We start from the raw sequence: 23,185 nt of genomic DNA on the forward strand, positions 1-23,185 counted from the left end.
ATAATCAGCGATCTTAAAACCACACAATCCATTTTTATGCTAGTTGAGAAGTTATCCCTGTCTCTGAGAATCTTTTATAGATCAACATTAAAATAAACTCCATTTTTGAATATTTTGGTATTTTTTTTCGAAAAAACTGACACAGTCGATTTATTGTAAAAAACCTGTTTTAATCCACCTAGAGGTGCAATTGTGCCTTTCTCATTTCTCCAAACTATGATTTAATAGCTGGTTCGTACAATATAACATTATGGAAATGTCTTTCATTCTTATTACACTTGGTAAGTATATATAAGAGCACCTTTTTGCATTCATCGCGGTATCGGTTTGAATCGGAGTTTTCTATGTGATCGCACTCCACAACCCGTAACTCCGGAGCTGGAAGTCGGATGGAGATGGAATTTAATATCAGTTTCCGGGGACGCCACAAATTTCATTTGAGACTAAGTTGATCAAATCGGTCTAGCCATTTTCGAGAAACCAATATAACCGTTATTCTGAATTTGGATGCTTCCGGATCCGTCGATGGTGGTCAGTGTGGCCAAACAGACTTTGAATGACTGTTGGTGACCTAGATCTACAAATTCAGCAGTTGTGTTTACATTTTGGAAAAAAATTCACCTTTTTACATTCATCGCAGAATACGTTAGAATCGGGATTTGCTGCGTGATCGTACGTATCACCCTGTAATTCAGGAACCAGAACTCGGATCCACACAAAATTCAACAGCAGCTGATGGACCTTTCATTTAAAATCAAGTTTGTCAAAATCGGTTCAGAAAACTCCGAGAAACCGATGTGGACAAATCAACAAATTTTGTTTTGTAACCATACTCTTCAACTCGTAATCCGGAACAAGATGTCGGTTGAAAATGAAATTCAATAGCAACCTATGGGAATATTATACCTTTCATTTGAATCTTAGTTTGTAAAAATCCGAGAAACCGATGTGGACATTTTGTTAACAAATCCGCACAAACACACACATACATACATACATACATACATACATACATACATACACACATACATGCACACGTACATACACACAGATATTTTGCGATCTCGGCGAACTGAGTCGAATGTTATATGAGACTCGGCCCTCCGGGCCTCGGTTAGAACGTCGGTTTTTGGAGCAATTGCATAACCTTTCTATATGAGAAAGGCAAAAGAGTAATATTTAAATGGCTTAATCAGCATAAGTTCAATGTTATCTTCATTTGATTATATTTTGAAATGTTGGTGGAGTGGAGGATGCGTCAGAAATCCTTCATCTTATTTCGGTATACGGGGTGGATGAAGGAAATGCGGGCGTGAGGGTGGTCCACGGGGAGGGGAGTGATGAAGGAGGGTGGTGTAAGGGCAAGGCGGGGGGGAGGGGCGACGATGCAATACTCAACTGAATATTTTTCCTTCCATTTGAGACTTGGTTTGAGAAAATCGGTTCAGTCATCACCGAAGAACCGATGTGACTTTAATTGTGGAATATGCCCGGAATTCCGGATTTCCGGAATCGTCGATAGTGGACAATATATTCAAAGAATGTTTGATTGGCAATCAGTGATCTATATCTGCGATTAGAAGTAATTTGGTGACCATTTCAATAGTTTTTAGCCTCTGAGGTATTACGATTGTACCGATTTATATGGGAAATTCCAGTGTATCCTTACTAACACCCCTGTAACTCTGGAAGCAAGAGTCAGAACCGAATAAAATTCAGCAGCAGTCAATGGTATTACTGCATCTTTCATTTGAAATCAAGTTTGTAAAAATCGGTAGAGAATTCGTTGGGGAATTGGTGGGATATTAGCTTAGGAACTTGGCGAGTTCCCCGGGGGCGTCATGAACCGTCATAGGTGGCCAATGTGGTCAAAGCTGCTTTAATTGATCATTAGTGATCCAGACCCGCAAACTAGAGTAATGTTACATCAATTTTAATATGTTTTACATCATTTTAACATCATGGTGGTACCAGTTTATATGGGAATTTGCTGTGTGACCGCACTCTTCAACCCGTAACTCCGGAACCGGAAGTCGGATCAACTAAAAATTCAATAGCAGCTTATGGGAGCGTTATACCTTTCAGATGAAACTAAGTTTGCGAAAATCGGTTCAGCCATCTCTGAGAAAATTGTGTGAGTTTAAATGACACACACACATACACACACACATACACACACACATACACACACACATACATACACACACAGACATTTGCCGATCTCGACGAACTGAATCGAATGGTGTATGACACTCGGCCCTCCGGGTCTCGGTTAAAAAGTCGATTTTTACAGTGATTGCATAGCCTTTCTTTGTATGAGAAAGGCAAAAATGATATTTTCGAGTTTTGATTGTTGTGCTAGTTGTTCTCCTTACATCCTTAAGAGTTCATTAAAAGAAAGAATTCGGATTTTTATGTCAAAGCTAGCTAGAACTCCTATAAAAACTTTGGAGAAGTAGGTGGGACGTATACGTCCCACTGCGTCGCAAAGGGTTATGGGTTAATACGAGCATGTTTTTAGGATAAATAGATTGTTAGATGAGGAATTCAATGTTCTCTCTAAATTTTTATTGAGCCAGATACACTTCCTAAAAAGAACATTGAGTAATTTTCATGATTTTATGTTTTCATTTTATTGTCCCAAAACCTCATAGTATTTTTAACAAACGAACATAGCATATCATAACATAGCATACCGTTAAAAAGGTAATTTCATCTCATTTCCAAAACACTAAAAATTTTGAAAATTGGCTGAAAAATGACAGCGTAGAAAATGTTTTTGCTATAAATCAAGATTTTGAGGGCATACGACATTTTTCATACATTATTTTGAGTTCAATTTCATGAGATCTACAAACTATACTAGGTCATTTGAAAAGTACAAAATCACTATAGCACCTTGTAATTATCAAAAATAGTACTTTAGGAAACGATTGCTGCCTTTCCAGAAGCGGTATAATACAGTATCTTCTAGCCTTACTACCCGGGAATGTACACGCAAGCAAGGTTACGATAAGCAAACCTTTTAAAACAATGAACCTAAACTAAATATAACGTCTCAAATAGCCATAAAAAATAAATTGAGCCGCATAATCAATGTGATCATAACTAATTCCATTACATTATATGTATCAAATGACTGAACTGTGCGCTGAAAAACGAACCCACCGACAGAAGTAGCCGCGGTGAACGAAAGGATCTCAAGCACTCAAGATTTCATAATCGTTGGCCAAAGTGTGCCGTGCTGCTATGTACTATTATTATGTCTCACCTCAGGACAGAATCGCAGCTTATATTTAATACTTCCCCATGCTTTTCGCCTGCTTTAGTTATGCTTCTTTGAAATTCGTGCTTCTGCTGAATGTGTTACGGCTACGCTATGCATTTTCGTTGCACTTTTGTACCTGGGGTTGCTAAGCCACGACGACGACGACGACAACGATGACGACGCGACTGGGGCAGCGCGAGGGAGCTTTATCACGCGTCAAACATTCTCCACGGGTGACATTACGATATGGCTTCCTGTTGCATTGCATTGTCCTACGGCCAAGTTTTGTAATTTTATATGGTTCGTTGACTACTGCCTACCGCTGGTGACTGGTAGGAATATGTAAATGTGCCCGAACTAATGGTAAACGGTTATGAATTGTCTGTTCAGTCCGACTGTTTTGATACATTCATTGTTTTAGTAGTTCGAAAGATTCGAGTTTATAACAATATCAATGCAGACGAATTGTTATTCGAAAATTATTTTTCGAAATCAATGATGACACCGTTAGCAGAGGTTTATATTGGATATTCCGAGGGGAGCAACTTTGACCCGTCCATGTATATGTTGTTGCCAAACAATCTTTCCAACTAATACTCTGAAGACCGCATAAACCTTCGAACGCCAGAGACTTGCTCAAATTTATTCGGATTGATTGCGTTACACGAATAGCATTCGATTGTCTTAGACTAGGTTTTTTCACTGGGATCAATTAAATTACAATGCAATAACATAGATATTAATATGTATCAATCACTACGGCATATAAAGTCCAATATTACATCGATTTTCTAAAAACTAATCTACAACTGAACGATTACCCATAAGCGAACAAAAGAAGACAATCGCCTATCGATCGCCGTTCAGTAATTGGCGCTTATCACGTTCGACTGACGTCCCATGCTGACTGAGCACTCCTGCTGGGAATTGTAGAATGTTCAGGGAAACACTCCAAACACAACAATGCCGAGTGTGATCGACATGCCAGTAGACCAACGAGACCCAGTTCGTTTAGCACATGTTTTCCCAAAGGTCAAACCCGTCTAATGCAATATGTGTAAGAAATCACACCAGTCGGTGGTGGCTTCCTCGAGCGCAGCTGATCGGTTGGCTAGTCGGTTGGTCGGTCATCGCCTAGAAACCTACATTCTTAAGCCTCTTGTTTCGAGAAGCTAATAGGCACTGTACTGCCAAAGCCCATTCCGCGTAGTAGCTGCCAACAATACGATAGCCAATGAACCATGGCTGGAAGCAATGGAATCGCAATTAATTGGAATAGTGGTTTTTTAGGCTGAGGCATTTATTGTAACTGTGATGTAGCTTTGGTTGGTCGAGCTTTTTGGCTTGCAGAATCGAAACTGTTTGCCTGGTATCTACTTTAGAACATATTTCTGTGTGATGAATAATGACTTAGATTGTTGAGAAAGAACAGACAAACAAACAACTGTTGATCTGAAAGTGATTCAGGATGGAGTAATTTTCTGCAAGTTTTGGTGTTAGAGTTAATGAGCCGATATACTGAGCTATATGATGAACTTTTGAGAGGTTTTTATGCAAACTCATGATTGGATTTACAAGTTTCATAAACGACTTCAAGATACTGTTAGAATGAAATGGACTTTTGAAACATCATGGTTGAGAAAGTAGGAAAATCCTTAGTTCCGAAGAATCTATTTGGTCATTTTTTAACTAAGCAGTAACTATTTTGATAAAACTTGAGGGAAGGAAACTTTTTTGCGATATCAAAAATAGAACGATTGAGGTAAATTCCCATTACCTAACCTATTAGGTTATTTCGCGGAACGGGATATATTTTTTGAACCATTAAATCTTACTATCCACCTCCATAAACAGAAGGTCAAGTTTAAAATGCTCTATTGCTGGTTCTGTTAAACTAAGGAACCAGTTGTTTAAAAGAGAATCCAATTACACAACAAATATTGCTCAATTGCAAACCCACACTCATACAATCGGTACCAACTTCGTTATTCACGGACGCCTTCTCGTCCCGTTAAGTAACAATAAATAAAGTTTGCACCTCGCGCAATCGACCCACACGAACAGACTTTTGCACCAGAGAAATTAGTTACAGACTGCAACGCATAGAAGTCAATCGCCCACATATACCATCGAACTACATATGCGGAGTCGGATGATCACTCGAAGAAGACGTTCATATTTTTCAACCATCAAATGATTTCCAACATAAACTAATTAAAATCAGCCGATGACATAAGAACGTTCATTTATATTCCCACTTGACCGTTCCCCTCATAATGAACCACCCCTAGAGCGTGCCATTGGTATTAATCTAAACAGGCAACCTCGCCCATCGTCATTTGGATTCCTCGAGAGAAGTGTTTTACTATCTCTATACCTATTAGCAAAAGCTGACGTCATTTAGCACGGTGTTAAGCAACACCATATCAGAATGTTGAAGATAATCGGGTGTCCGTGATACACACACACTCATACCGATTCATGACAGTTGCGTTCCAAAGAGTCAGCAACGGTTGTCGAACAATTGCGTGGGGATGGGTTCTTAATTGAAGTTAATTTATTTCAATACATGCACCTAATTGGCGTATAGCGTACATCAAGAAAATATGGGAGCGACTGCAGTACATATAGCGAAGTTTTAGTTCTTGCTGGAACTTTCCATGTTCAGAACAGACAATAGTTGAAAAAAAGAATGTTCACATCTTATGTTTGGTCCATCGAATTGGGAAGTGCATTTTTTTCGTAACATTGTCCAAAATTATTAGTTCTAGAATATGCAAGCAGCACTGTGGTGCAAACGAGCTAAGCTTCCAGTAACGCACGTTCCGCCACCATGTCGAGATACGAATATTTATCTTGCACAGCTCAAAAACCCTACGTGATCAAGGCCCATATTATTCAAACGACAAAACGTTCAAATATTTATACGAAAATCGTTTCTTCTCGAGCTCTGCATATGGCGAGAACGCTTAAATTGACCAAAACTACTGTATAACGGGTGTTCAATAAAAATGAAAATGATTTCAATACATTTCGGTAATTAAAGTAATGAGCGTAATTTTTTCTCTCCAAGAGAATTGCTCTCTGGACTCCCTAGAAATGGATGGCATATTTCTTTTCGCTCAGAGGCTGTCAGTTCAATCGAAGATAGCATCGAAACAGCAAGCACTACTCGAGCGTGTTGAACGGTTTTACGAAACGCATGGTTATCGTGGAAAAAGTTTACGGTAGACCACCTTCGAGACGAAAATGTGCCCGTGAGTACATTTTACCGGATCCTGACATACCTGATCGCGGAGCAGAAGGCCGGTAGCGGCCGTTGGGCGAAGAAATGACAAAGAAGAAGAAGAATGAAGGGTTGAAACAGCTGTTCGACAACAAGGACGGAACGAGTTTGCGTGACGCCGGCCGAAAATATCACTGCTCCTATACCTTGATTCACCGAATCCTCAAGATGGAGGACATCATCTGTCGGAAAAACTCAGCCCCCCCAAGTACACGAACGAGTAGATAGTGATCGTGAAATCGCAGTGCCGGTGGATGACGAAGAACTACCGTGGGACGTCGTTCGTGCTGGACGACGAAAGTTACTTTCCGCTCTCGAAGACCCACATTCCAGAAAATGATAGTAGCATTCAAGTGACAAGCAAAAAAGATACCGTACGTGCCGACAGAAAGGAACCCGACCAACTTGCCACAGTGCCGTCTCATTGAGAATTTTTTCGGCTCCAACAGTGTCCTAGTGTACAACAATAATTGGCGGGCCAAGGATACGAAACACTTGACCACCAGGATCCGGAAGATGGACATCAGTGCCGTTCAGCGCTCTTGTAAGAGCATCGCGACTAAGTTGCGTCGTACGGCTGACCAGGGCCCCTTCTCCAATATTCATTGACATTTTTTTGAAGAATAAACATTATGCTTTTTAAAAAAAACTGAATTCGTTGAAATGTTTTGTTTTTAAACTACATGACTGAAAAATTCTCATTTTTATTGAACATCCGTTACTATGCCCTCTAGCGTGGTGGAATTGACGATCGAAATAAGAATACTAAGACAAAACTCAACTACATACAAAAATACTTGCAAAAATTACAAACCATGTGAGTGAGCTGATACCCCAATTCCACGTATATACAGGGTGCTTGGCTCATGGTTTGACCATGAAATATGAACATCGTCGATTCGGTCAAAACTTTGTGGTTGTGTTCGGTTTATGAATCTCCATAATTTACTCTGGCAATAACAATATTTTGCATTATTTTTTTAAAAAGGTTGTAAAAGTGTTTTGTATGAAAAATGTTTTCCAAAAAATGCTCGATTACCGTTTTTTATACAGCAAAACTATCTGAAAAAGAGTTACAGGAAATAAAACCTGCTATACAAAAAAAGCATGCACTGAAAAAAATTATCATTTTTGGTAAAAACAAATTAAATATTTGTTTTATAACAAAAAATGAACCCATTTTTTAATTTTTTATCTTTCGTCAACAACCTTTTCAAATTTCATAGAAATTGGCAGACAAAACTGTAATTTTATTATAAAATATGAAAATTTGAAATGATATGTAGAATTTATCATTTCAAACCAAAAGGTATTCAAATGAAATCTTCCAAATGTATTAGTTTTTGAGATATTTGGAATTTCGTTTCAACAAAAACAATTAATTCGATAAATTATCCTCTTTTTATGAGTTATTCGCGTTTCTACATCAGAACAATAGGTTTTTCCAAATGCGCAAAAGATTTTCTGTAACCTTCCTTTTAACATCCAGGGATTACTTCAAATAGTTTCCAATATATCCTTGATGTCAGAAGGAAAGTTAAGTTTTCGTTGCCTTTTGAAAAACCTATTATTCTTGATGGAGAAACGCGAATAACTTATAAAAAGGTCGTGATAATTGTTTTTAATAATCCAAAAAAAATATCTAGAAAACTACTGCATTTTCAAAATTTTCTGTTATGAGCATTATGATCTCAAATGGTATTTAGAATAGTATGCAATAAGCAAAAGGTATTGTTGACTGCGTATAATATGAATTATAACAATGGTGACTCGGGGCTATTAAGACCGTAGGGGTAATTCGGACCCCATCAATTGCTCAGGAAATCGTAAGAGTGATCTAACTATCGTACATTTACGTGGAACCGCTAGACTAACACATTAATTTTGACAGCTGAATCTAATGCATTGTTTTTTTTTCAGAAATGAGATACAACGTGTTTCATTTTTGCCATCATCAAAACAAAAATCGTGCAAATGGTAAAACCTTGCTTAAAGAAAGAAAAGTGCAAAAATAACAGGTAGGTGTTTTGGAAAGCTTAAAGCTCCTATTTCTTGGAATGATTTTTGTTTTTAAGAAAACACAGATATTTTCAAGACACTCACCACTTTTGGGCGAAATGAGCGTACGAGGCTATTCGGACCTCCTATTCCATCCACCATCGTTTAGCGGCTTGCGGCTGCACACACAATTACACTTACCACAGCAAAGAAATTACATGATGCGCCAATCAACATCTGTAACTAATCAGATTAAGTTTTGGCAACGCATTTTTTTACTTCTTACGGAGCTCCAAATAATTTTTTATAGGTTAACTTAATTCCATTGTTAAAAAATGGCGGTCTGAATTGCCCTATAGGAAGTTCCGAATTACCCCTACATTGTAAAAGGATGGAAAACCTAGAGTTTTGCAAATCGTCGCTTAGCGTTGCCATGGAGTGGTGCAAATGAACATTTATGGCACAAAAATGTAGCTGAGGTTTCAAACTAACAATTAGAACCTTTGACCGATAAATTATTTCATATCTATCCACCTAAAAGGACGATTTTCTTAGGTACGTCCAAATAGCCCCGGGTATGTTTAAAGTTGTTGTTAGGAAAATTTTCTTATTTATAGCTTCTCCATGATTCAAATACAGACTAAATTTTTTTTCGCATTAAAAACGATAAACGTTTGCTTGTCAATAGTTCATGATGGAGAAAGGGCATAATTCCACGAATTAATTAGTTTTTTTGGAAACAAGATTTAGAATGTCTCAAAATCCATCACATTTTAGAAGATCTTAGTTAAACGATTTTGAATTGAAACGACATTTAAAACCACATTTTATAATAAAAATTTAGTTTCGACAGGCGATTTGAATGAAATTTAACAACATGTTTAAAGCTATCGTCGGTATTTTTTTACTGTGTTTCTCCATTATGCAATTATATTTCAAATGATTTTTTTCTCTTTAGGTTTTTATTGACAATAGACAAAACATTGAAAAAAATATCTTTTTGTGATTTAGTTTTTTACCGTAAAATTTTGTTTTGTAAAATATGTCACAACTTTTTTCAGTAACTCTCCCCCAGATAGTTTTGGTGTGGAAGTTTTTGATAGTGTTTTGGTCAATATTCACAAAATAACAAATTATGAAATCCGAATATCTGAAAGCTGAGATTCAATACAATCTTTATTTCGTTCTTCAACATCATATTCCTATAACTTCTCATTACTCTATAATTTAATTATCAAACTTCTCCTCTAATCGCCATGAAAGTGCTTAAAATACACAAAACCAAAATCCAATGAAAGGTGAGACGGTTCCTAACACGTAATGTCATAATATCTTTCATGCAGGAGTAATAAGTGACTGTTTACTACTAAAGTAGTTCAAAGTGGATTACAAAGAGTTCTGTTGTTTTCTTAAATATTTAACAACAAAGTTTATCATTTAATGAAAAAATTGATATTGTTAAACTTAAAAAGGGGTCATCGATAACTGCGGAACGAAAATATAATTTTTTGTCGCTTCAGAAATTATAAATATTTATATTTACTAAAAGCTAGTATTTAAACAAGAGCTGGCGACCTTTTGTTTGTTTGTAATGTATACCCAGAATTAACGTCTTCTGGAATTCGATGAAACAGGATCATTGATTAGTGGTAGGGAGTAGGGAAAGTCTATATATCCCTTTTTGAAGCATAATGTTTTGTGGTTTCTTTTCGGGTCGCAAAAAATATGAAAAATTTGAGATCGATTGGTTATGGCTTTGTATCCCACATTGCATTTGAAATTTATATGGCAATTAGTATGGGAAAATCTACTTTTTCTCTTTCTTCATTCTGGACACCAAAGTTGTTTTTAAAGTACTCTACTTATTTCGTAATAGCATCCCAGGAAATGCGAACAACCTTGCCGAAGGAAGAGCTGTACTAGAATGTCTCTGAAAAAAGTTTTAACAATTAAAAGTAAGATGGTTCGAATTACAGAACAAAAAGATGTTTCTTCTTCAGGTTCTGCGTCCTTGCTCAGTGTTATCAGTAATGAATTGGAATCTATTTTTTCGCTCCATAGCGTCAAATGTAGCTTTAATAGTATGTTCCGATAATGACTTGGCCTTCCAAGTATTTCCTCTGGTTGACTTTTCATCGGTAATATAGAGCCGTAGTACTATCCAGAGAATCCATCGACGAGCAGGTCACCATTCTTTCTATGCTTCCAAGCAAAAGAACAGAGCAATGAAGCAGAATTTGATGGCCAGAATACGCACCTAGAAGTTATTCGATCGGGTTTTGATGCAGTACAAATACTGCCTTCTCATACCCGATAGAATCTATGGCTAAATGGATTTCAAGCAGATTCCCACAATAAAGGTTTATCTCACAACAGCACGGTGTGATGTCTCCAGCAAAATTAAGTTTATTTTCGCCGACAAATTCACCCGGATACTGATGATCTGGCAAGGAAATTGAAGTTGCGGAACCAAGCTTTTCATCGCCAACAAAACGATGGATTCAGAGCTGTACAACCAATTTATACTGCCTTTCATTAAGGTTCATAAAGGCCAAGTGTGGTTTTGTCCAACGCTCAGTCACTACATCTGGGAGGTGTTACAGTGCTACCGAGGCAATAAGGTGGGTTTCATCAAAAAGTATATCATTCCACCCAAGTACCTGTGCTACTGCTAAATCGAAAAGAATTAGGTAATAAGCTCAGGACATATGTGCATCGATGAATCCATGTTGGAAAAGTTTCCGCTGTGGTTGACCATTGTGTGGTAGATTATGGTTCAAAAGAAAGTCCGTGAGTTCATAGGAACGCTTTCAAAGTAATTTTGGAGATATTTTTATTGGCTTGCTAAGCCAAACCAAATGTTTCGATTTCACTAGTTCTCATCCGCTTAAAATGAGCTCCGGTTGACTAGGGGTTTGCTCAGCACTCTCCATTTTTTTTTGCAGCTTACGTCAAGCCGGCGCTAGCTCAGTCCTGTCACTTCACACTGTCAGATTGTGATGAGACGAAGTCGAAACGCAAATCCCGTAACTAATTTAGTTTGTTATACCCTAATATGTGATTTCATAAAATTTAAAATGTTGCAAATTAATTTTCAAAGCTTCATGAAATGTTAAAAATCATAAGTATTAGTTTTAAATGTTGTTTTGCAATTTAATAGAAAGAACGTTTCTATGCTAAGCGAAGATCAGGTATCTGTACTCTCAAGGTAACAAGATTTCTTTTATTATTGAGAATTATTGGGAATAGAATGTTCCAGAGTGATGTTTCTACGTTTCCATACCATTGTTTGGTGGTACTCAATCCCAAATGTAACAAAGTGTATCGTAAAATTACACGGTGCTACATTGATTTGGAACTTTTCATGAAACCTAGTATAAGTTGTAGCATCAAATGCAATTAAAAAAATTGTTTGGAAAATGTTGTATAACTTCAAAATATTGAATTATAGCAAAACAGGATTTTTGGGCCCTTCGGCACAAAAAAAATTAGCTACGTTGACACTTTTCAGTCGTTGTTCTGGAAAGAAGGAAAATAGATTTTCCAACGGTATGCTATAATATGCTGCTTTGTAAAAAAGTCATGCGCGATTTTGGGAAACAATATAGAGATTACCATGTTTTTGCGTTATACAAATCCTTGCCACAAATATTCGGAAAAATGATTTAAGTCGCAGAAGGCAGACGTTTAATGCGTAAAAAAATTATAGTGATAAAATGTGAAGTCACTATTTTCAAGACGAATACAAATCAATATCTAAAAACCTATTTCCAGAATACAACCAGTACCTCACTGTTATAAACTTTATACGAGCATGCAATAAACAATCCATCTTCAATCAGCACCCACCGTTTTTAAAATAAATGTTATTATAAACGTTCAAACGAATCTATTAGCGACTCTCCTGGGAAAGTTGAATCGTAAAACGACTGGACTATCAAGCTACACTCGGACCTCAATTTTTACTATGCACCATCCCACAGCCGAATGAAAGAAGGAAAATTTAATTGGGTGTTGGATAATCAGTGCACCTTTTCCCTCCGCTTGTACCGTTTTCCCCTTCATTTTTACGACTTGGCAAGAGAAAAATGGCGCTACAATTTAGATTGCAATCGAGCCGACTGGTGGTAATATTGTTTTCTGCTCCCCATTAATAGCAGAAGCTCTGGAAAAGTCTCTCCCAACACCAGTCTTGGGGCTACTGGGTGGAGACGAACACGGTTTCCGATGGTACACCGTATTGTTCGTGCCAGTATGGATCATCTCGCTGCGCATGATAGACTCTGTTAATCAAGCCTCGCAAGTGCAGAGAAGCAAAACTCTGTATCCGCTATGATTCCACCATCGAACGCGCGGTTAAACGACCCGAAGCCACCGCGAAATGGTGGCTATTGCCCCGGAAAGTCTATCGAGTATAGCGGGAGGAAGAAAATTCGATTACGATCACGACGACGATCACACGCCCGAGATGTGCAAAGCAAAGTCCACCAATCAAACGACGCAGCATCGCCGCATGGTGAAGATTCACCAAAATTGCCGAGACCTCGAGACATGGTCTTCTCGCGCTCGGAAACAAATCGTTTTGGGGAAATCGGACGAAAGGGAAAAACAAAACGATTCATGTGCAGTGGAGCAGTAGGCTACCATCGTAGCAACCACAACAAAACATTCGATCGACCAACGCGACGAGGTGGTAATCGGTCTTTCCGTTGCATGGCCTATTTTTTCGCAAGCTGGGATTTTAAACGAAGAAAACAGCGCGAAAATTGCTACTGGTCGCGCAGCCGTACGCTGTCCAAAATGAGTCTGAGGTGCATGTATGCCAAAACAAAGAATCCGAACAAGTGTGTTGGGGTTCCGACTTGTCTATACTGATGTGAACAGTGCTTCGGGTGACCGTGACTGTAAGTCGTGGCCTCTCATCAGCGCTTATGGGTGTGCTATTTTCGAGCCATAACTACTTCCTGCAAGTGAGGAATCTCTAAAGGAATAGAAACTGCTCTTGTGCGATCACAATGATTTTCAGGTATCTGTATTCATTCATATTCTTCAAAACTGTTTCAAAAAGCGATTAACATAAGAATAAGAAATTCAAATAATTAAATTATATCCAGGGAATCGCTGACTAATTAATTTGATCATTCAACTTTGTGTGGGCATAGAAATTTGATTGAATTTCAACACATCGGCCATATAAAAATATTAGTTTGGACCTTCAGATTTCCAATATACTTACAATTAGTATACGTCTTTCGGGATGAAAGAAAAACACAAGTAGTACAATATGATTTCCATCCATTCTTCGAATCATCTGACGTAGAAAGAGAATAACAGTTACATAATCACTGCATCAATTGTTCCAGTCAAAACTATTCTTCCGGAACTAGAGGCGAACATGCATATCTCTTGTATACATTCCTACAGCCGCAGCATACCAGGTCGCGGGAAGCTCATACATACACGCTTTTCATCGGCGGATTATGCTGGGTGTAAACCAAGTCGATCATGTACACGTGAGCTATGTGTATACAGCTTGGGATCGCTCATCTATATGCAAATAACGCTCCCAGCAAAGATTGCATAATTTTTACGCGTCGTTTAACCAACTACTATAAATCTTAACCGGAGCACAAACGAAAAGCACCCACAAAGGTAACGCACATCATACCGTCAGATTTTGCTACTCGCGCCATCTGGCAGTGTTAAACTAGTTTTCCCATACTAAGACCAAAATGAAATGTTTTTTTTTGCTTCTTTCCTTTCCAGCTTCGCTTCTCGTCGGTTTGGTCAATTTCATCTAAAGATAAATCCATGCTAAGAAATTCTAAATAAAACAATGTTGCACCTGGGGCATGTTGAGTTCACTGTATTATTCATTATTACCACTGCTAATTACCATATAAAGAGACTCGGGCATACGAACGTCGCCTTTTTTAGGGTCTGGCTTATCATAAGAAAAGAATTTTTTCTACATCTGATCCCGATCCGGAACATGTATTCAGCAACTGAGCCATATCCAGCTATAGTAACCCATCTGCAAAACTATGAAGCCGCTATGGACTGCGTGGAACATAAAAGTTTGCTGTTTTCTGCTGTAGTAATTTCCATTGCAATAAATTAACCGTTCCAAGGCGGGTGAGAGATCTTCTCAGAGCATTAGCTACCCTTTCAACCAAATCAACAGAATCTGTCCGCAGTTATTTGACAAGTTTTTTGCTAATTAGGGGTAATTTACGGCTTGCATAAGCGGACGACTGGAAAGTAGGAAAAATTTGTGGTTGCATTGGTAATAAATTCAATGTTAAATTCGCTAAAATTAGGCCAGGTTATGAATCTAAGATGTGTAAAGTTTGGGGCATATAAATCACAATAAGTAGCTGTATTTCACTGTAACGGAGCACCTGCTTGGACCTAACATTGTGTTCCAATTCCGTCCTACTTGAATATGCAATTCAAAACTCACAGAACTAAAATTAAACAAACCACGGTAGATGAAGGCCAGATTACTACGTTCAAGTACTGTGACAAGACGGCATAAACAAGGAAAACCTTGCGCAGAAGATACTGAAGAGAATGGATCACAACTGATTGCCCACACATCTGCGACAAAACAATCCGAAGCACACCTGAGCCACACACGGTTACCAAATTTGTGACAGTCGCAAAGCAGCATCCATCACCGCAAAATCAACTGCCAGTACCATCGACGAGAAAGTTAATGCCACATGACGGCGAGATTACGCTGGTGACCCGTTAGTGTAAGAGGCAAAGGAGAATACCTAAACGCGAGCACCAAGACAGTTTTAACGATGATGTTATTGACGTGAATAACGACACAATTCCTATGGCCACAAAAATGCAGCAGCTTGGCATTCAATTGATTCCTCGCCGCAATAGAAAGTAGCGTGTACGAGATCCGACCGACACTCAATATATTTTTTAAATATTTATATAACTACGAAATATAAATATATTCGTAGTTATAAAAAATATATCATTGATTCGGGACATTACACATTGATTACGCCATAGTATTTAAGAATTAAACGTTGAGAGCGTATTTGTTTTCAAATGAACCTTACACTAATATACATACATGTGCGTTGTATATTGGTTTAAAAACGCCTCGTGTGTGCTAAGGTAAATCTTTCCCATTTTGCCTTTCAATTAATAACATGTTCCATATTATAAATTGCGGCTTCTGACAAACTCGAATTGGTGGAATAAGATTTTCACAGGCAAACTCGTGAACAGGTAAACCATGTTTAGGCTAATCGTCAACGGTGTACGTTCATTGATAAAGAAACACTTATATTATAAATGAATTCTGGGCTTCCCGGGCAAGTTTAAATTCGCTTCTCATTACAAGATAAAAAAAACTCTGGTCTGGCGAGTGGATGAAAAACTAAAACCTTTAGAAATCCATGAAAAACAAATATTCGTCAATTCCTTAAAAAACGGAAGTGGTCGAGTTTAAGTATGTTTTTGGTGGTGCATATAAAACAGAAATCTCTTGCATTGGATGATCGACCTTTTTTTTCAAGAAGTTCTTGCATTTTCTCGAGCCACAACACCTTGCTTTTTGGCAGATATGCTTTTTATCCACTTCTGACCAACGTCGCAAAACGTACACTCGAGGCTTGTTTGATACAGGCCACAGAGCATAGCATTTCATGTGTACGACGTTTAACGCCCTGCTGCCAGGTGTTGAAGTAGGAAAGTGCCAGCATTCAGGCAATCGACGTTCAAATCGAGTCTGTGTCGAATCAGAACGTCACTTGCAATGGATCTCATTCGCTCGGTGACAGCGCTGATGTTCCTAACTTCCATCCGACGTTGGTCCAACATTGATCTGACATTTATCTGACAGTGACCCGATGATTGTTCGACTTTTTTTACACTTTGGATCTATACCGATTCATTTATTTACCCCAAATTCAAATTTTTATACCCAGGCTTAACTTTTATCTGCTGTTGGTGGGGGTCGAGCTTAGGCAGCATTACTACAAATCACTCAAGTCCACCAACATGCCTCCTGGCAAAGACAGACTTGTCCCTCTTTACCGTGAGAACCGAATCCTCAATATATTTTTTCTTGCATTTTCCGCAATAAAGTGGCTTACATTTCAAGTTATAACTGTTTTTACATTGTATGCAAGGGTACTGAGCATTAGAGTGGGGCACGTTTACATGAAAAAAAAATAAAATTTTGCTCCGAGTAACTTTTTGTGTCGCATTTCGCTGCCAGAAGAACTCTGTAAATTTTTAGCTCGATCGGTGAAACTATATTTTCGCGGCCGCGGTGTAAAGTTTACTTGGGATTTCGCATGGGAAAATCATCTTTTGCAAAATAATTCTTCCAAGAGTCGCCCGTTACCTCCTTAAAATATACAGATGTCTGATTTTTATAGGAAATTTATCAAGCAAAAATTCTAGAAGACTGCAAAACGATCTCAGTCTCGTGGAAAAAGTTAATAAGCAAAAACCGATTGATGCCCTGAAGATTGATGAAAATTTCACTTTTCGTAGCATCACTGCTGCTGGCGGTCAAATTATATACAAATTTTTTAACTTTCTCTTTTTATGTACGAAAGAAGCTTCAATTTATCCTTTAAAAATCTTGTGAAGTGGCCAAACAGTACGGATAAATGATTTAGACACATTAAGAGAAGATCAAAACAAAACTGCATATACCTAATTGGACAACCAACAGAAGTGGTGCTAGAAAAAATGAATATTTTATCAATCGTCAGAACATCAATCGGTTTCTACTTAATAACTTTTTTCTCAAGCGTCAGATCGTTTTGTGGTCTTCGAGGCTCTCTGTTAAATTTCCCATAAAAGCCACATAACGATTTATTTTTAGGAAACAATGGGCGACCCCTGGAGGAATTATTTTGTGAAAGTTTTTTCACATTAAAAATCCCACGGTGGGCGCAAAAATATAGTTTCACTGATCGAGCTAAGAATTTACACAGTTGTTCTAGGACCTAAATGGAACCTAAAAAGTTGCTAGGAGCAGGAATCTAATTTTTATCTCGACCTACTGAGCATTACCAGAGTACTTGGATTTATTACAAATAATTCTTGTAATAATTTAAGTGCTTCCAACCGGGTTGGTTTTGGGTAAAACAACATCTGATCTGTCGAGTCATTTGAGGCTCTGTATGAAAACCCCAAATTTTCGTTACAAATGTGAAACGAGACGATGAACTCAATGCTGTAGGAGCAATGAAACAGTGCCTTTCTTTAACGAGCTCGTAATAAGCTGGCCAGATTTATCATATTTACACTACAGTGGGTTGGAATTCTTTAATATTGAGGAAATGTCAAGTGTAAATTTGAGCGTGGTAAGGTGTCATATCAGAGCTGCACATTTTCAGTAAGTAAACCAAAAAAACCGGAGAATTAATAGGCGAACAACAATCCGTCTTCTAGCTAGTATTTTAAACATGCAGCTGAACAATTTCTGCTGATTAAAGTTTATATCCACGCAACATTCACCACCCCATTTCTTACTAATTTGTTTTTCGTTTTAGCTGTCAATAACTAAAGAAAATACAAACAATTGGTTTAGCTAAAAATAATCAAGTCCAAGCTTGAATTTTTTTTAAAGAATAAAAAATTCTATTTTGCTTTAATATACTTCGTTCGAAAGCTGAAAAGCGCATATGTCATGTCTTGGAGAAAGTTTTGTGTCTTCTTTAGTTATACAATAAAATATTTTTTTTGAAAAAAAGTATTGTTTTGCAAATTTAAGACAAAATATCTCGAGAATCCCGCCTACTACAAGTCGAAAATTTTTAACAGCTGAACTAAAAAAAACTATTTGGTAAAAAATAGATGGTAAATTTTACGTGCATCCTTATGCATTATTAGAGCTTTTATGTCTTCAACAAAATTGTTTGTAATAGTATTCTCAATAACTTTGCTAAAGACATTAAGTCTCTAACATAATAACTTTTATTAGGGTTAATCCTCAAAATTAATTAATCAAAGGGTATTCTATTCATAAATCAGTTGATTTATTTTTTTTTTCAATCCTACTTTGAGATTAATTTTATTATGATTATCTTCAAATGCTCATAAAAACCTATTCTGACCAGCTTTTCATCATTTTCCAAATGAAATAGAGCAACCAATTTTTGTCGCCAAATCATTTGAAGACTGTTATAATGACAATAGATCGCGAATAACAAGAACACTATAGAGAATTTCTACTGAAGAAGACCGGAACCAACGGTCGAAACGTTTGGACATACCATACCAATATAAGTGTTCGCTAAAATTTACATGACTGAACAGCCGAATAAACTCCCCTGAAACAACGACAGTCGTAAAAACACCCAACAAGCTTACTAGTCTTATTTGTGCATTGTGAAACAAACCAACAGATAACTCATTTTTAACAAAAATATATATGGGACTCTTAAACTTCAATGGGCAGTTACTAAAGGGTATCACACATCAAATTGCATCACGGAAAAAAACGCTGTAGAAAATAACCCGTTGGATATTTTCTTTGGAAAATTTGGGTGGAAGTAGTTTAAAGTGTATTGTTTACTCTGTTTTTTTATCGCTGTCAGTTTTTCGAAAATTAGAAAAAAAAAATGGCGTCACTGAAAAGCATTATCGCAAATTGATTTTGCGCAAACATCTGCCAAATCTCTCATCAGGACATCGGAAGTCAACGGTGAGTTCTATGATTAAATTTTCTATTAGTGATCAGGATAACAAGCGTGTAGTGAAATCCCAGTGCTTCGGTCAGGGATGTGGCCAAAAAGTTGAATCTATCCAAGTCTTTCGTTCAGAGATTCAAAAAACCGAGAGGACTGCACACGTACAAAGTGCAGAAGGCTCCATACCGTGATGAACGGCAATATACGGTGGAAAAGAAAAGGGTCCGAATACTATACACCCAGATGCCGACGAAGCCTCATTGTCTCATCATGGATGATGAGACTTACGTCAAGGCGGACTTCCGGCAGCTTCCGGGGCATCTATTCTTCACCGCATAACACAAGTTTGGTGTTCCTGAAAAATTAAGGAAGCAGTTTCAAAGTTTGCCAATAAATAAATGATTTGGAAAGCGATCTGCTCATGTGACAAAAGGAGTGCGCCCTTCGTGACTACCAGGACTGCAAACAGGGAGATCTACTACAAGGAGTGTCTACAGAAGTGTCTGCTTCCTCCTTTGAAGCAACAGGAAGGCCCGGATTTAGCTTCGTGCCGCTATTCAAATGTAATCCTAGAGTGATATGAAGCCAACGGGGCCACTTCCGTACCCAAGGACATGAACCGCACCATCGCACCGGAAGTAAGGTCCATCGAAAATACTGGGCGATTATGCAGCAGGCGTAGTATTCCAAGGCGGTCAAATCTGAGGAAGACATGAAGGATGGAAAAATGGATTTCTGTACAGGAAGACATGAAGAAAAAATGGGTTTCCGTCCCTGCAACCAGATGCTGTAGTGGATTTAAGCGCAAGGTGCGAGCGTTCAGTTTTGGTATTGAAGTTAAATGAAATATGCCAACAACTTACTAATGGGTTATATTTCATTGTCTGAAAGTTTGAAAAGGATCGGTCCACTAGACAATTTTATACAGCGTTTTTTCCGTGATAAAATTTTATGTAGGGCACCCGTTCGTTATGCACACACCCTAGATACACGTATTTTCACATATATCAAAGTGAATCATAACCAATTATCACAGCACAGAAATTATCCCCTTCATGCCCATATTATTTAAAAACAACAACGTTCTTGAACAGCAATAACACTTAATTTATTTAAGATTTAAGCAAAAACACGTAAGGCTAATAACTTGGACTGTTACCTTTCATTCGAGAACTAACAGTTATTATTAGTATCTGTAGAACTGAAGTTATTGCATAGACTGAGTGGATTCTGCTGGAACAGTACTGTAAGGCACAATTTCAGTGAACGGTGAAAATTGCTAAAACCTGTCAATTTACACTGCCTTAGACTACTTTTTTCGTGCATTTGGTCCTTCGTAATGATTCTAGGAGAGTTGTATTGAGCATCAGGAAGTAAAAAATGAGCAGATTCTAGCACTACACCTATCTTAATCAAAGCAGGTTATTCGTGTTTCTGAATTCCGTCGATTTTAAGGAAAATAGTTTTGGAATCCTATATGTTTTAGTGAAAAGTGCGGCATGAAAGGGTTAAACACAATCATGTATAAATCAAGTGAAGTACTCTTCAAAGGGTCTAAAGTTCCTTTTCGATTCGACCAGAGGTACTACAATTTATACGTATGCAACGACATGTGACCTCATGGTGCGACCTGCCTTCGATCATGCTCACTAAAGGCAACCGTGATAACATTGAACGACGCGACGCACATCAGCTGCTCGCGTGTAGCCACTCGTGTAGCATACGTTCGTGCATACACAAACAAGCAATACTACATACAGCGACGTGTACAAACAAACTGATAAGAACAATTTCCGCCGAATAGTTCAAGTACTACTATCGTCGCTTCATTGCAACTGTTCATCGTTACTACCGTAGAATACAATTTAAATGAAGTTTTTTTATATGCTGTTATGCAGTCGAACGAACTAACTGCAATCACGTCGCTTCAAACCGCGAAGTTGCTCAAGCGGCCGTTACGGTCTAAATGTGGTCAGTCTAGACAACCAAAACGATCAAGCACCTTTACGCGCTGTCTATATCTAAGACATGCCTAGTAAAAGATTGTGAGCATTAATTTTGTTAGCAGCAATCTTCTTCATAGAGTTTAAAGCAGTATGATTACCAAACTCATAAAAATGTTAATATGAAAGAACAGCTATTCTCACGACGATTTTGTACAACCCTGCTTACGACATTTTAGACTAACAAGCTAGTCACGCGAACACGCGGGGCTCATTCTGGAAACGCAATTAGCCCCATTTTCACCCGCTGCTTGTTCCGATTGATTTTCGTTATCATTCACGGAAAGGTGTGAGTGCTCTCATGTTGGGGACTGACCACCATTGCGGACAAACTTCAATTGGAATTAAATAATATTTCATCACCTTTGGTTATACTCTCGAGCGACAAACTATTCTTGAAACGCCCTAATTCGAAACGAGCTGAGTTCCATAAATTAACTTTCAGGCCCCTGAAAATCAATGTTCATACTAATGTAAATCGAAAATGAAAATTTTTCCGTTGCTAGAAACAACACTATGCTCCCACGCTCATAGACCATTACTCAAGTTCAAACCTCTTGACGTTGAACCCTTTTCGGTTGACATTCTCCGCATTCTCATATAAAAAACTCTACGCCATGTAGCTAAAGACAAACAGCATCTATCCCTAGTTTGGTGAGACCATCCAACCACTTGAATGTTGTCTCGGATCACGTTTCTCACTGGTCACGGACACATCTTCTTTTCCGGTTTTCAAGGACACTTAGCGCACTAGTCAAATTCGTTTCAGCTGTTAACCTTTTGGATCTCATTTTTCGGTCATCAGATTGAATTGCTCATTCCTCACACCACGAACACATTTTCATTGATCGTGTGCTAATTCCATTCCATTTTTTGGATACGGTAAACACGTTCCGCTTCCGCGGCTTCTATCGTTGCAAAAAGTAACTCTTATCACGCTATTTATCAACAAATTTTGGTTCACCGATATATTTATCCTATCTCTTCGCACTCGTCTCAAAAGAGATATCACTTTGTCGTAATTCGTAGTTGTAATCCGTACCAACGAAAAACGTCTAAGCAAACCACTCCCGTTTTCTTCGACTCGCTTGCGCAAGCAAAGTCACCTAAACGTAACACATTGCCCTGAATTTTACACTACAGTGCTGCACTGGACCTTGAAGAAATTTTCATCACAGGCTTCCACCCTAAGTGGCGCGGCGGGCAATTATAATAACACAAAAAGAAAAACCACAAGCCAAACCGAAATAATACCATGTAAAATCAGCAACCGATAGGTTCGCCGTTTGGCAGCAACAACTTCTTAACACACACTTGCACAACTAGAACAGGGAATAGTACAAAACAAACAAACAACACAATACTCTGCAATCAAACGCGAGACTAAACACCGATGGTGGAACGATTGCAACAGCGAAGCTACGATCGAACGCGCGCGCACACGATACGCGAGTCACGATACTACTGGTTGAGTGCTGTGTTTCGAACAAACCACGGACTCAAGCCAGAAAGTGCTCCCACTCCCGGCCGACCAGAGTGCGTAGCTCAGTGACTGACTATCTCGCGTCTACTAAATGTGGTTCTCGCGAGTTACAGTCGGTACGGTGTTGGAAGCATACGAAAGCTAACATCGTCGCTTTCATTCATAAATAATAGGGGGTTTACTGGAGAAATTGAGACGTGCTTTATTGCTGGTGGAGAGTATGACGGTAGATCTGCTTATTGAAATTAATTATTGTAATTTTGATTGTTCAAAAAGAATAATTTGGAGAAATTCGGCTAATCTGGATCTTGCATTTACCAGCAGCTTGTGGACACAAATGCACAAACGTAATTGTGACATGGTTTGGCATAATGACGATATATTATGTAGCTTCATCTTTCATCCCACAATAAAATTTATAACAAGGCTTAGGGTAATTTAAAAAAAGGTTTTATTTACATTTTATAC

At 38.1% G+C, this 23,185-nt stretch overlaps 1 protein-coding gene across 16 annotated transcripts in view; it reads right to left on the reverse strand.

Moving 5' to 3' along the window:
* LOC131692579 (rab11 family-interacting protein 4B) overlaps positions 1–23,185 on the reverse strand; it is a 270,722-nt gene that overhangs the window by 65,671 nt on the left and 181,866 nt on the right. For 3 of the 16 annotated variants that reach the window (XM_058979700.1, XM_058979701.1, XM_058979702.1), the window contains exon 1: positions 22,489–22,704. The exons of 10 other annotated variants lie outside the window; for them this stretch is intronic. The gene's annotated coding sequence lies outside the window, so the exon portion shown is untranslated. Of the gene's footprint in view, positions 1–22,011; positions 22,171–22,198; positions 22,222–22,488; positions 22,705–23,185 lie in introns of those variants that run through there. 3 more of the 16 variants (XM_058979706.1, XM_058979703.1, XM_058979704.1) reach the window with 3 other exon arrangements.

The sequence above is a fragment of the Topomyia yanbarensis genome, chromosome 3, assembly GCF_030247195.1.
Source record: "Topomyia yanbarensis strain Yona2022 chromosome 3, ASM3024719v1, whole genome shotgun sequence".
Classification (NCBI taxonomy): Eukaryota; Metazoa; Arthropoda; class Insecta; order Diptera; family Culicidae; genus Topomyia; species Topomyia yanbarensis.